The sequence below is a fragment of the Ochotona princeps genome, chromosome 11 (genome assembly GCF_030435755.1).
Source record: "Ochotona princeps isolate mOchPri1 chromosome 11, mOchPri1.hap1, whole genome shotgun sequence".
NCBI lineage: Eukaryota > Metazoa > Chordata > Mammalia > Lagomorpha > Ochotonidae > Ochotona > Ochotona princeps.
In genome coordinates this window covers 2,607,627-2,621,513 of record NC_080842.1, presented here as the reverse complement: position 1 = coordinate 2,621,513, position 13,887 = coordinate 2,607,627, and positions in this window count along the sequence as shown.

The following is a 13,887-nucleotide window of genomic DNA, read 5'->3' as shown; positions in this document are numbered from 1 at the left end:
AAGTGAGGGTGATTTTTTTTTTAAGATTTATTTATTTTGAGACTCGCAAGATGGCCAACATAGGAGGAAGACTGTGAGGGAGCTCACAGACAGAGAGGGCTAGAACGTGACAAAAGCGTAGGTGGAGCAGCACAGAGCTACAGGGAGAAGAACGTGAAGTTCCCTGGACAGTGTGGAGCCAAAAAAATCCACACAACCCGGAAGAGCAACCAGGGAAAAACAAAACAAAGGGCAGGGAAGACGGCTTTCCGCTCCTGACCTGCTGAGTCACCTTTGAGTGTAGCCGCTGAGAGCCACAGTCGACCCGCAGACCTCAGGACCCACAGATGCTGTGGCCGTGAGGACCAGCAGTGATCAGGACCCGCTGGCACCTGCCCGCCCTAGTCGCCAGGACCCGCCAGGACCTGCACCCGCTGCAGACATCAGGACCTGAAGTCATCAGGACCTGTTGGCATCCTCCCACCCTAGTCGCCAAGCCCCGCCAGGACCTGCACCCACCTGCATCCGCCGCAGTCTCCAGGTCCCATCGGGACCCGCCAGGACCTGCACCGGATGCAGTCGCCAGGAGACACACCCGCGGCGAGGGTTCCCACCAGAGGAAGAGGCAGACTGCAAGAACCTGAGATTTGAGTGAGTTGGGTGAGGACAGTGGTGGGTTGGAGGCTCCAGGAGTTGGCCCCCCAGGGGCATGCACAGAGCCTGAACACCCTTGGTGCTCATCTCCCCGCCCCTCCTCCCCGAGACTCCAGCGTCTAGGGACACAGGGTGAATGCCTTGAAACTGCCAAAACTGTGTCTGGGAGGTGACGCACAGTGGTCCTGTGTGCTGAGGAGAAAGGCAAAAGGCACACTGAATACTCCCCCGTGCCTTTGCGGTCTGGCACTCAGCTGGACGGTGCTATCCCACAGGAACCCGAGCTCGCCTCTGGGCTGGGCAGTCCCGTGTTAGCGCTGGGGCGGTCGGTCCCCTGCAAGCGTGGGGTGGGCGGGCCTGAGCAGGAGGCACTTCCAGAGAGCACCTGGAACACCCCACGCCCTATAGTCCCGTGCTTGGGAGACGCACCAGGAGGGCACTACAGACCCGCGTGCAGGAGGGGTTTCCAGAGAGCACCTGGAACCTCCATGACTTACAGTCCCTGGCACTGGGGACAACCAAGAAAGCACCTAGAATCCTCCGAGCCCTGTGATCCCGAGCACAGGGGGTGCGCACAGAAAGTGTCTTCACTCCCCCACGCCCTGTGGTAGCATAACTGTAGGGGACGAGCTGAGAGTGCGCTTTGAATCCGCTGGGCCCTGGAAGTGGCACCCTGAGGTCCAGTGTTCTGGAGACGCACCAAAAGTGCCTTGAAAATTCCCACACCCTGCTACTCCACGCCTGCACACTCCGATCTCAACGGGATAGTGCTTGGAGACCCTCAGCACACTGGTGCCTAGGTCTCTCAAAAAAGAAACACTAACACAATGGGAAGAAATACCAGAAAAGATAATGATCCAGATGAGAGAGCCAACACCCCACCAATAAAGGATCAAAAGCCAATGTCTATTTCGGAGATGCGAGATGAAGACATAGAAGATCTACCAGACAAGGAATTCAAAAAAATAATGGTAAAATCTGTCAGAGACAATGAGAAGAATTGGGAGGTCTTCAAGGAATTCAAGAACCAAATAGTCACAGAAATATAACAAATGAAAAGTAAAATCCTTGACTTAGAGCACAAAATTGAGAGCCTAACCAACAGAACAAATACAGCAGAAGAGAGGATCTCTGAAATGGAAGACACACAAAACGAACATACCCAGTTCATTAAACAGCTGGAGACAAGTCTGAACAAAGCCAATAAGACCATACAAGAAATGAAAGACAACCTCAGAATATCGAATATTAGGATTATTGGCCTTCCTGAAGGAGCAGAAAAGAGTCAGGAATGCAAATGGTGCTCGACGAAATTATACAGGAAAACTTCCAAAACACTTGGAACATGAACCCAGCCCAAATCCAGGATGGTCAGAAGATTCCCAGCAGATATGACCCAAAGCGATCTTCACCCAGACATATGGTGCTCAAGTTCCACTTCAACGAAGACAAAGAAAGAATACTGAGACAAGTACGAAGCAGAGAAAAGATCACATACCGGGGAAAACCAATCAGGATCACTGCTGACTTCTCTGAAGAGACCTTACAAGGAAGAAGACAATGGACAAAGATCTTAGAAATCCTGAATCAGAACAACTGTCAACCAAGACTATTGCACCCAGCAAAGATCTCATTCGTATTTGAGAAGGAAATCAGATACTTCCATAGCAGGGAGAAATTAGAAGAATATGCCAGCACAAAACCAGCTGTACAAAATCTCCTTAGAAATGCACTAAATCCTGAAAAAAAGGAGGTGAATCATAAGCAAAGATGGCAAACAGGAAGGTCTCCCAACTAAAGTCCACACAAGGAAGGGCAATAACACAGATATCAACACCCACAAAAATAAGTATGGCAGGGCAAAATCACAACCTCTCAATTTTAACTCTTAACACAAATGGCCTGAACTCACCAATCAAAAGGCTTAGATTAACAGAATGGATTATCAAACAGCACCCAACTATCTGTTGCCTACAAGAGACACATCTAACCAGAAGAGATTCTAAGAAACTGAAAGTGAAAGGTTGGAAACAGATATTTCACGCCAATGGATGAGAAAAAAGGCTGGGGTAGCTGTCTTAATTTCAGATGATGTGGACTTCAATCTGACATACATCAAAAAGGACAGGGAAGGACATTATATATTGGTGAAGGGACTGATACATCAGGAAGTAATTACCATTGTGAACATATATGCACCAAATTCAAACGCACCTAGCTACGTGAAGCAATTACTCACGGACTTAAGGGGAGACATAGATATGCACACAATAATAGTGGGTGATCTTAACATCCCGCTAACAACAATAGACAGATCAACAAAACAAAAACTCAACAAAGAAACAACAGAGCTCATACAAACAATACAACAACTGGACACTGATAGATATTTATAGAATTTTTTATCTTAAGGCCACAGATTATACATTTTTTTCAGCAGTGCATGGCACCTTCTCCAGGATCGACCACATGATTGGACACAAAGCAAACCTAAATAACTTCAAAAAGATAGGAATCATACCATGTACCCTCTCAGACCACCACGGAATGAAGCTGGAAATCAGCAATTCAAAATGCCCCAGGAAATACAGAAACTCTTGGAGGCTGCACAGTATGCTATTAAATGAACAATGGATCAGAGAAGAAATTAAAGATGAGATCAAAAAATTTATGGAAACCAATGAAAACTCTGACACAACATTCCAAAATTTGTGGGACACTGCCAAAGCAGTGCTACGGGGTAAACTCATCACAATTGGAGCTCATGTCAAGGCCCAAGAGAGGCGTCAAATACAGGAACTAAACACACACCTCCAGGAATTGGATAAACAGCAGCAGAAGAGCCCCACACACAATAGGAAACAAGAAATCATCAAAACAAGGGAGGAAATTAATCAGATAGAAATTTAAAAAAAGATACACAAAATCAATGAATCAAAAAGCTGGTTTTTTGAGAAGATAAACAAGATAGACACCCCACTGGCCCGAATGACAAAGAAAAAACAAGAGAAGGCAAGAATTAACAGCATCAAAGATGAAAAAGGCAACATAACAACAGACACCGCATGCATTAAGGACATAATTAGAAATTACTACAAAGCACTGTACGCCAACAAATCAGAAGATCACCAAGAAATGGAAAAGTTCTTAGACTTCTACCACCTGCCAAAACTTAGCCCAGAGACAACAAACGACCTGAACAAACCCATAACTGAAGCAGAGATTGAATCAGTGATTAAAGACCTCCCAACAAAGAAAAGATCAGGCCCAGACGGCTTCACTACAGAATTCTACAAAACATTCCGAACAGAACTGACCCCAATCCTCTACAAACTCTTCAAAACAATAGAAAAAGAGGCAACCCTCCCAAACTCATTCTATGAAGCCAACATTACCTTAATCCCAAAACCAGACAGAGAACTAACAGAGAAGGAAAACTACAGACCTATCTCTCTGATGAACATTGATGCTAAGATTCTCAACAAAATCCTAGCCAACAGAATTCAAAAACACATCAGACAGATCATTCATCCAGATCAAGTAGGATTCATCCCTGGAATGCAGGGATGGTTCAACATTCGGAAATCCATAAATGTGATACACCACATCCAAAAACTGAAAAACAAGAATCACATGATAGTATCAATAGATGCAGAAAAAGCTTTCGACAAAATCCAACACCACTTCCTACTAAAAACCCTAACCAAGGTAGGCATAGATGGAAAAATCCACAACATAATCAAAGCAATATATGAAAAACCCAATGCCAGCATCATACTGAATGGAGAAAAACTGGAACCCTTCCCACTGAGATCTGGAACAAGACAGGGATGTCCACTTTCTCCACTACTATTCAACATAGTCCTAGAGGTACTCGCTGAGGCCATAAGACAAGAAAAAGAAATCAGAGGAATCCAAATGGGAAACGAAGAAGTCAAACTCTCACTATACGCAGATGATATGATTCTTTATGTAGAAGAGCCAAGAGACTCAATACAGAGACTGCTAGAACTTGTACGAGAGTTTGGTAGAGTGGCAGGGTACAAAATTAATGAACAAAAATCAACAGCCATAGTGTATGCGAACAGCCCCAAGTTGGAAAAAGATTTAACCAGCAAGATACCATTCAAAACAACTGAGAAAAGTATGAAATATCTGGGAATAAATGTAACCAAAAATGTAGGAGACTTATTTGAATAAAACTACAAACTACTTAAAAAACAAATTGAACAAGACCTCAAAAGATGGAGTAATATCTCATGCTCCTGGATAGGTAAAATCAATATCATTAAAATGTCTATACTGCCAAAAGCAATATATACATTCAACGCAATCCCAATCAAATTGCCCAAAACATTCTTCATGGAACTGGAAACAATGATCCAAAGGTTCATCTGGAAACACAAAAAAACCACGGATAGCTAGAACCATCCTGAAGAACAGGAAGTTAGCAGGGGGAATCACAGTTCTGGACCTCTGGACATACTATAGGGCAGTGGTTATCAAAACAGCCTGGTACTGGCACAAAGAGAGGAAGATCAATGGAGCAGAATAGAAACACCAGAAGGGAGCCCAAACAGGTACAGCCAAGTAATCTTTGACAAAAAGACAAACGACAATCCAGGCAAATGGGAAGGTCTGTTCAATAAATGCTGTTGGGACAACTGGTTAATAGCCTGCAGAAAGAAAAAGATGGATCCACATCTCTCACCATACACTAAGATCAGATCTAAATGGATAACAAAACTAAACCTACATCCAGAAACCTTCAAACTTTTGGAACAAAATGTTGGAAACATACTGCAACACTTAGGGGTAGGCCTTCACTTCCTAAAAAAGACTCCAAAAGCAGTAGAAATCGAGACCAAAATAAACCATTGGGACCTCATCAAACTAAGAAGCTTCTGTACAGCTAGAGAAACAATCAAAAAAGTAAAAAGGCAACCCACAGGATGGGAGAAGATCTTCGCACAGAATGGGAGAAGATCTTTGCACAGGACATAGGTGATAGAGGGCTAATATCCAGAATATACAAAGAGCTACAAAACAACCAAAATGTCAAAACAAACAAGGCACCCAAGAAATGGGCATGGGAAATGGGCAGACACTTCACAAAGGAACAAACCCAAATGGCAAATAAACATATGAAAAAATGCTCAAGTTCCCTGGCAATAAGGGAAATCCAAATTAAAACATCAATGAGGTACCACCTAACACCAGTAAGACTGGCCCACATGAATAAAAGCACCAACAACATTTGTTGGCGAGGTTGTGGGGAAAAGGGAACCCTACTCCACTGCTGGTGGGGCTGCAGGCTGGTACAGCCTCTATGGAAATCAGTATGGAGAATATTCAAACAACTCAAAATCAACATACCGTATGATCCAGCAATAGCACTCCTAGGAATATATCCAGAACAATTGTTTTATGAGAAACCAACATGCACTCCTATGTTCATAGCAGCACAATTAGTAATTGCAAAAACATGGAAGCAACCAAAATACCCATCAACAGAGGATTGGATAAGAAAGCTATGGTTCATCCACTCCATGGAATACTACTCAGCTATTAAAAAAACAAAATGCAGTTCTTTGTGGCCAAATGGGCCAAACTGGAAACCATAATGCTAAGGGAAATGAGCCAATCCCAAAAGGTTAAATACCACATGTTTGCCTTAATTTAAGATGATATGATGTTATGTATAACATCTTATGTTATGAATGTTATATGTTGTGTATAAACTAAAATTGAAATGTAAGTGAGGTGGTCACAGAAGGTGGCTAGGGACTCGCATTTACTTTTAACATATTGGTTACTCATTACTATGTAAATTAATTCCATAATGATGTAAATTTTTGCTGATGGTATGTTGGAGCTTTTAATTGACTGGGATGATACTCTGCTGGCTCTGTCTTCAGACCAGAGAGGGTATACCTAGGAAGCCGTTGAACTTGACTGGACAATAAGATGCTGGACTCTATGTTTGGTATACGCTTGCAATGGGGGAATCTCAACTGAACTTGATCTGTGGTTATGCAACAAGGTGGAGGAATCCACCATGGTGGGAGGGTTTGGGGAAGGGTGGGGAGAACCCAAGTACCTATGTAACTGTGTCACATAATACAATGAATTAATGAATTAAAAATAATAAATAATAAAAAAAGAAGCGTTCTCAGCCTAGCTGCCTGTGAGGACTCTGCCTTGGCAGATTGCCCCTAGGTCTTTAGAAAGGTGGTGATATGTGCTGTCTCAGAGTTCCAGGTGAGGGCCACCTCCTGTCTCACCACCAATCCAAGACATAAAGTCAGTAGGCCAAACATGAAATTTCATGTACCTACACAGAGACTGGCATGCACATATGCACAGCTATACAGACACTGCAGCCTCCTCAGCTACTCCAGCTTTGATGAGTGAATGTGGAGTCTGTCATCACTCATCTGTGCCCACCCACCTCCACCAGAGGAATGCCTTCTCTGTGTTTGGAGTGGATGCTGTTTAGATAATGGGGGATGATGAACACCTGGGATTCCACTCCCTGTATACAACACATTGTGGTGTGTTGTGTTGCTATTCTCACACATTTCTAGGAATGTTCATATATTCATTTTGCTTTCTCCTGACACCTTATTCAGCAGCAAGTGTTCCTTTTCCGTGTGATTGTATATTATCTGCAGTTTCTTGTGTTCCAGCTTGATAACTGTGTGAGGAAAGATAACTCTTGACTTCAAGTTTTTGAATATTCTGAGATTCGCTTTATGTCTTCATGTATTGTCTATTCCAAAGAAAACTTCATGCAATTAAAACAAGAATCAGCATTTGCAACCTTGGGATAAAATATACTGTAGATGTAAATTAGCTCCATTTTGCTTTTATCTAGTATTGAGATCTGTTGTCGCTTTGTTGATTTCTGTCTACTTCAAGTTTCCATTTATGAAAGTAGGGTCCTGAAATCTATGAGTCTATGTTTTCCTCTAAATCAATTGTGTTTTAAAGAGCCAGGCACCTGGGCAATGGGTTGTATTTACTATGCTCACACATTCCTGCTAACTAATCCCTTCATTCAATTATAAATGCCATAAATGTATTAGAAATCTATTTTGTCTGATATTGGGATGGGTACTGTTGATTTTTTTCACTTTCCATTAGCATGGAATATTTTTGTATCCTTTAATTTTTAGTATGTGTCTTACTTTCTTGGTGATCTGTTTCCAAAAGGCAGAAAATAGCTGAGTCTCACTTTTTAATTCATTAAGACACTCTGTATCTTTTAATTCAATAAAATAAGTTCAATAATAAAATATAAAATAACATAAATGATTGACATTTCAGTATAATATTGTTCAGCTTTTACTTTGCCCACCATTTTACATAAATACTGCTATTTTTTTTCATGGCCTTTTCAATTTTACAGGAAATTAAACTTTGGTAAAGTCTCAGGTTATAAAATGAATTAAAAATGAACTGTCTTTGTGTACCAAGTTTTATGACTGAGAAAGACGTTGTAAGATCAGTCGCATTCACAATAGCTGAAAAAAATTAAGTGCAATGGGATAATTTTATCCAATGATGTGAAGTAGCTCTGTGACAAAAATTATAGAATAATAATCGAATAAAGAGGAGACACAAAAACATGGAAAAATATTCCATGTTCATGCATTGCTTGAATAAATATCATCAAAATCTCCATATTACTGTAAACACTGTACAGGTTAAATGCAATTCCAATCAAAATATCCTTGACATACTCCTCAGACCTACAAAAATTTATGATAAATTCATGTGGAGATGCAAGAAACCCAATAAAGCTGAAGCAATCTTAATACTAAAAAAGCTTAATACTAAAAAAAGCTAGAAATTCTACTCTAATAGACTTGAAGACATGCCTTAGGCCAGTTTTAAACAAACCATCCTGGTATTGGCACAAAAATAGACATGAAGATCAGTGGGACAAAATAGAACTCCATTATTAATAAAAAGAAAAAAAAGAGCTAAGTATGTAAGGATAGCCATGTCTGTATCATTTCATCATGTATCCTGGCATTTTACATCATATTAAACACATATGATGCATAAGTCTGTATACTTACAAGTTTTGGGGTATGTATTACTATGTATTTCCAATGAAATAACTTGAATTTATTGTTTACAATTTTTCTGTGAGATCTCTTATTTCAATAGATTTCTGCTTAAGTGTTTCAATTGTTCTGAAGTGTTGTTGACTCCATTGCTCCATGATTGAGGAAATCCTTCTAATGTCCATTGGCTCACATATCTCACCTTAGACTTTCCGCTCACCCAGATATTTACTGTCAAAGCTTGACTGGGAGAGTTGTCAAAACTGTTCTACCTTGTATGGTAACAGATGTTCTCTCCAGGCCTCAATGTTCTTTCATGTCTCCTATATGCATCTGGGCATGGTGGCCATGGCCCAGGCTTTAGCAACTGAGGAGGCCCAGTTAGACACATGCACTCCACAATCAGAACACAGATCAAGTGATTTTCTTCATGGTTGGAGTTCTCAGTCCAGTGGTCAACTTGGAGAGGGCCCCAAAGAAACCATGCTAGAGATGAACCCATTCCTGATTCCAGTGTGGATTAAACAGTACGGGTTCACTTTCAGTCCATCATCCACATCAGCCTACACATACTGGTGGTGTCAATTCCCTGCTCATTTCTGTCCTAGCCCCATCTTGTTGGCAACGCCTGCGTCGCCACGTACCCCGAGCCGAGCAGAGGGACTAGGGTTACACAAAAGACAACAAGATAACACGCTGTACACAGAATGCCGATCGATGATAGATTGATCTTTATTGCAACTCCAGGCTTTCTTTTATACTCTGCTTAGCTCCTCCCAGTGTTTATCCAGTCCTCAAATGGCCACCCTAAATCCTTCGAGTTCCTCCCAATAGTGGCCACCCTAAATCCCTTGAGTTCCTCCCAGTGTTTATCCAATCCTCTAGTGGCCACCCTAAATCCCTTGAGTTTTATCCAATCCCTTGGCAGATAACTTGACAAATAGGAAGCAGGAACTTGCAGTTAAGCCAGTGGCTAGATGTATCAGGCCACAATTGCCAATCCTGTTATGCTCTGAGAAACAAGCTAAGCTGTGGAGTTAATCCTTGGGAGACCGGGGCCTGCATGTCTCCCTTTTTTTGTTTTTTTAATGGACGCCTGTCTTAGGTTGTCCAGCAGTCAGTTGACGCCTTACCCGTCATGGGGAGCCCCACCTGGGGAATCCCTGTCTTAGGTTGGTCATCAGTGCTGCCAGATCTTACCCGTCTCTGGCTGCCCATCAACCATGTTCAACCAAACATTTTCCACAGCTAAAGCCATCATGGTTTGTCAAATAATGACCTGCTCCCAGGCTTGTTGCCTGCATAGGCGGCAAAGAAGAGTAAACAGTACTGCAATCATGGCTATGACCATCAGCCCCATGGCCAAGATTCCGCTTTGTTCCTAAAACATCCATGCTGCCAGTTAAATGCCATTTCACAGGGGTAACACATATGTGATGGTAAATCAGGGAGCAGCTGGAGATCTGCGTTTCTCATGGGCAGGATACCAGGAAGTTGCGCCACTGCTGTCAGGGTCTCCTATCCTGCAAGAACATCATTAGGAGTGGGATCATGCTGAGTTGGAGCCAAGGAGATTTGCCGTGTAAGTCTCTCAGGAACCCATCTAGGTGTTTCTTCATCCTGGGGAAAAACACAAACGGAGCCTCGCCCCCACGTTAGTACTGGATCTGGTCCTCGACATTTATTTGTGGCCAGATCTTTCCATTTTACTTGGCCTTTATTCTCATTAGCAGGGCGAAGCCAATGGCGCCCTGCAGGAGCTACATCATTAGTGACAGTTAAAAAATTTAACACATAGATGGCAGATGCCAGTAGGGAATGGGGTGAGCTGCAATGCTCAGCCACATCCCCCTTCTTTATTTTTTCTAGATAAACTTTAAGGGTGCAGTTGGCACGTTCAACAATGGCTTGACCCTGAGGATTATAAGGGATGCCTGTTTTGTGAGTTATATTAAAATCTTGGCAGAACTTCTCAAAACCTTGGCTAACATAGGCCAGTCCATTATCGGTCTTAATTTGTTTGGGGACCCCCATATAGGCAAAGGCCTGTAAACAATGGGCTTTAACATCTTTTAATTTCTCTCCTGAATGAGCGGAGGCATATATTACATGGGAATAGGTATCAACTGAAACATGCACATATTGAAGTTTTCCAAAAGAAGGGACGTGGGTAACATCCATTTGCCACACATGATTGGGCAATAACCCTCTGGGATTAACCCCTAGGGATGGGACAGAACAATATTGAGCGCAGACTTCACAATTGATGACAATCTGGGTGGCTTGTTCTCTAGTCACCTTAGCATGTAATCTCAGGGAAGCTGCATTGAGATGGAACTTTTTATGAAGGCGCACTGCCTGTTCATAAGGGTCCATGGTCAGGGATATGTGCAACACCTGAGTCAACGAATCTGCCCATGCATTACCCTTGCTTAGGGGGCCAGGCAAGGAGGTATGCGCTCTTATATGCCCAACAAATAAGGGACAAGTGCGCTGCCAAATCTGCTGCTGTAATTGTAAAAGAAGCAAATAAACTGAGGAGGTCGGGGCTATATAGGCTGCGGTTTCTAAAGGTAAAATAACATGAGCCACATAGCAGCTATTTGTATATAAATTCAGGGGCTCATCATGATAAATTTGAAGGGCAAAAAGAACAGCGGCTATTTCGGCGGCTTGAGCTGATTTGTGAGAGATGGAAATAGCCCGTTCTTCATGTCCAGAAACTATAGCAGCCTTGCCTTTAGCCGACCCATCAGTAAAAACCACACGAGCTCCTAATAGGGACCTCCAGATGTTGGCAACGCCTGCGTCGCCACGTACCCCGAGCCGAGCAGAGGGACTAGGGTTACACAAAAGACAACAAGATAACACGCTGTACACAGAATGCCGATCGATGATAGATTGATCTTTATTGCAACTCCAGGCTTTCTTTTATACTCTGCTTAGCTCCTCCCAGTGTTTATCCAGTCCTCAAATGGCCACCCTAAATCCTTCGAGTTCCTCCCAGTAGTGGCCCCCCTAAATCCCTTGAGTTCCTCCCAGTGTTTATCCAATCCTCTAGTGGCCACCCTAAATCCCTTGAGTTTTATCCAATCCCTTGGCAGATAACTTGACAAATAGGAAGCAGGAACTTGCAGTTAAGCCAGTGGCTAGATGTATCAGGCCACAATTGCCAATCCTGTTATGCTCTGAGAAACAAGCTAAGCTGTGGAGTTAATCCTTGGGAGACTGGGGCCTGCACCATCTCATATGCAAAACAATGGATGCCGCAGACAGCCCAAACCTCCAGACCCCACACTGAGTCTTCACATACACACACACACACACCAACCAACAGAAACTGCAGCCTAGTTACAAGGATGCCTCAAAATCTCCCCATACCTTCCCCCAGCTTTGGTTCATGTTCATTCTAGTATGTACAGAAGACTAGTCCAGTCTGTCCCACATCCCATTCGGCTTCTGCACACAACAATGAATACTATAGCCAGCCCAAACAGCCCCATTGTCAAGCCCACACTTATCCTTGTGGGTGATACTGACTATTCATCCAGTTTCATCCCTAGCTCTGGTTCTCATGCTCTCCAGTGGGAGATGCAGCCCATTAGAGGGATGTCCACAGTTCATATATTTTGCCCACCTTCAAGCCTTGGATCTTACATGTTCCCAGTGCTTCTGAAGTCAAGCTTGACAGAACTTTGTCCCATTTCCAGCACTTTCCAGTTGATGCTGTAGCAGCGCCCAAGATGCCTGCACTTACTCTGGCTCATACATGCACTAGTTAATCTGATTCCTTAGTCCAGTCTGGTTCTCCTCCTAACCGAATTCACATACAGGTAAAGGAGTATTGTAACCTTGCCCAGCCTGGTTCACCCCTAGCCCCAGCTCTCACTCTTATCCCTGGGAAAATGTCTCAGCTGGGGAGCACCCACTGCTCCCAAACCTGTCATGGCACCCTCCTCCTCACAGGGACCTTACAAGTGCTGGTGAGTTCCACATCCCATGCCGGCATGGCCAGCATAACCTCAACACTCACTGGGGGAATCTGTATCTGACTCAGCCTGGCTTGCCCACACATCCAACTGATGTTGGCATGTGCAGCAGCCTTGTCCAACCTGGACTGCCCACAGTCCTGGTCTTAATGTGAACTTGCTATAGCTGTGGCACAACCTGGCCTGTGCTGCATGCTGTCGTGTTTTTCACAACTGCCAGTGGGTGCTGAGCTGGCCCAGCCTGGTCCAAGCTCAAACCTGAGGCACAATTATGCTGGTGGGTGCTGTAACCTGGCTTGGTCTAGGCTTCTCCTAGCTTTTGGGACTGCAGCCGGCCAGAGGTGTTTCCCAAGCTCCTCTATAAAGTCACCTCCCAGTCATAGATCATGCGGTTCATGGTCCAATGGACTTGGCAAAATTCCTGTCCCAGGGGGTACCAGTGGTCTTAGCCAGCTAGCCCGCACCTGTTCCATCTCTTACTATTGGACACTACAGCTTAGTTCTGCCTGGACCACACTCAGACCCAACTCTCACATGATTTAATGGTTTCTAGGATCTAGCTCAGCCTGTCCTATAACAACTCTGACTCTTACAAACACCAGCTGGTCCTAGAGCCCAGCCCTGTTTGTTACACCCAGACCGAGTCCACACCCATGCTCAGGATTTCAGAAGCCATATCCAGTCAGATTGCTGCCCTGGTTCTGGCTCTTTCTCACTAGAGCCCAGCCACAGTGTACTCTTAGCTCCATCATCAGTCCTGCTGCCAGCCATAGATCTTGCACATCCTGAGAGCTGTCTAACTCAAGCTGGGACAGGTGATGCTCAGCCTTGACTTTTGCCTTTGAAAGCTTCAACCTGGCCCTTCATGTGTGCCTCCAGCCACAATTCTTGCTGATGAGTGCTGCAGCCTAGCTTGTCCAGCCTGCCCCCTCTGGCTTTCAAATAACAAGGTAGGTGTGATAGCCTAGCCAGGCATGGTCCACATCCCATCCTGGCTCCTGTGCATGCCAGTGTGTTGTTACACCCACTCCCGTAGCCGGCCCACAAACCTGCAGAACAATTGGAACAGTTTTGCCTCGCTAGATCAACACCCAGCCCTGACTGACATGCTCCACATCGGGAACCATGGCCTTCAACAGGCCCACTCACAGCCCAGATATCATGTGTGCCAGCAGGGGATAAGTCCTTAC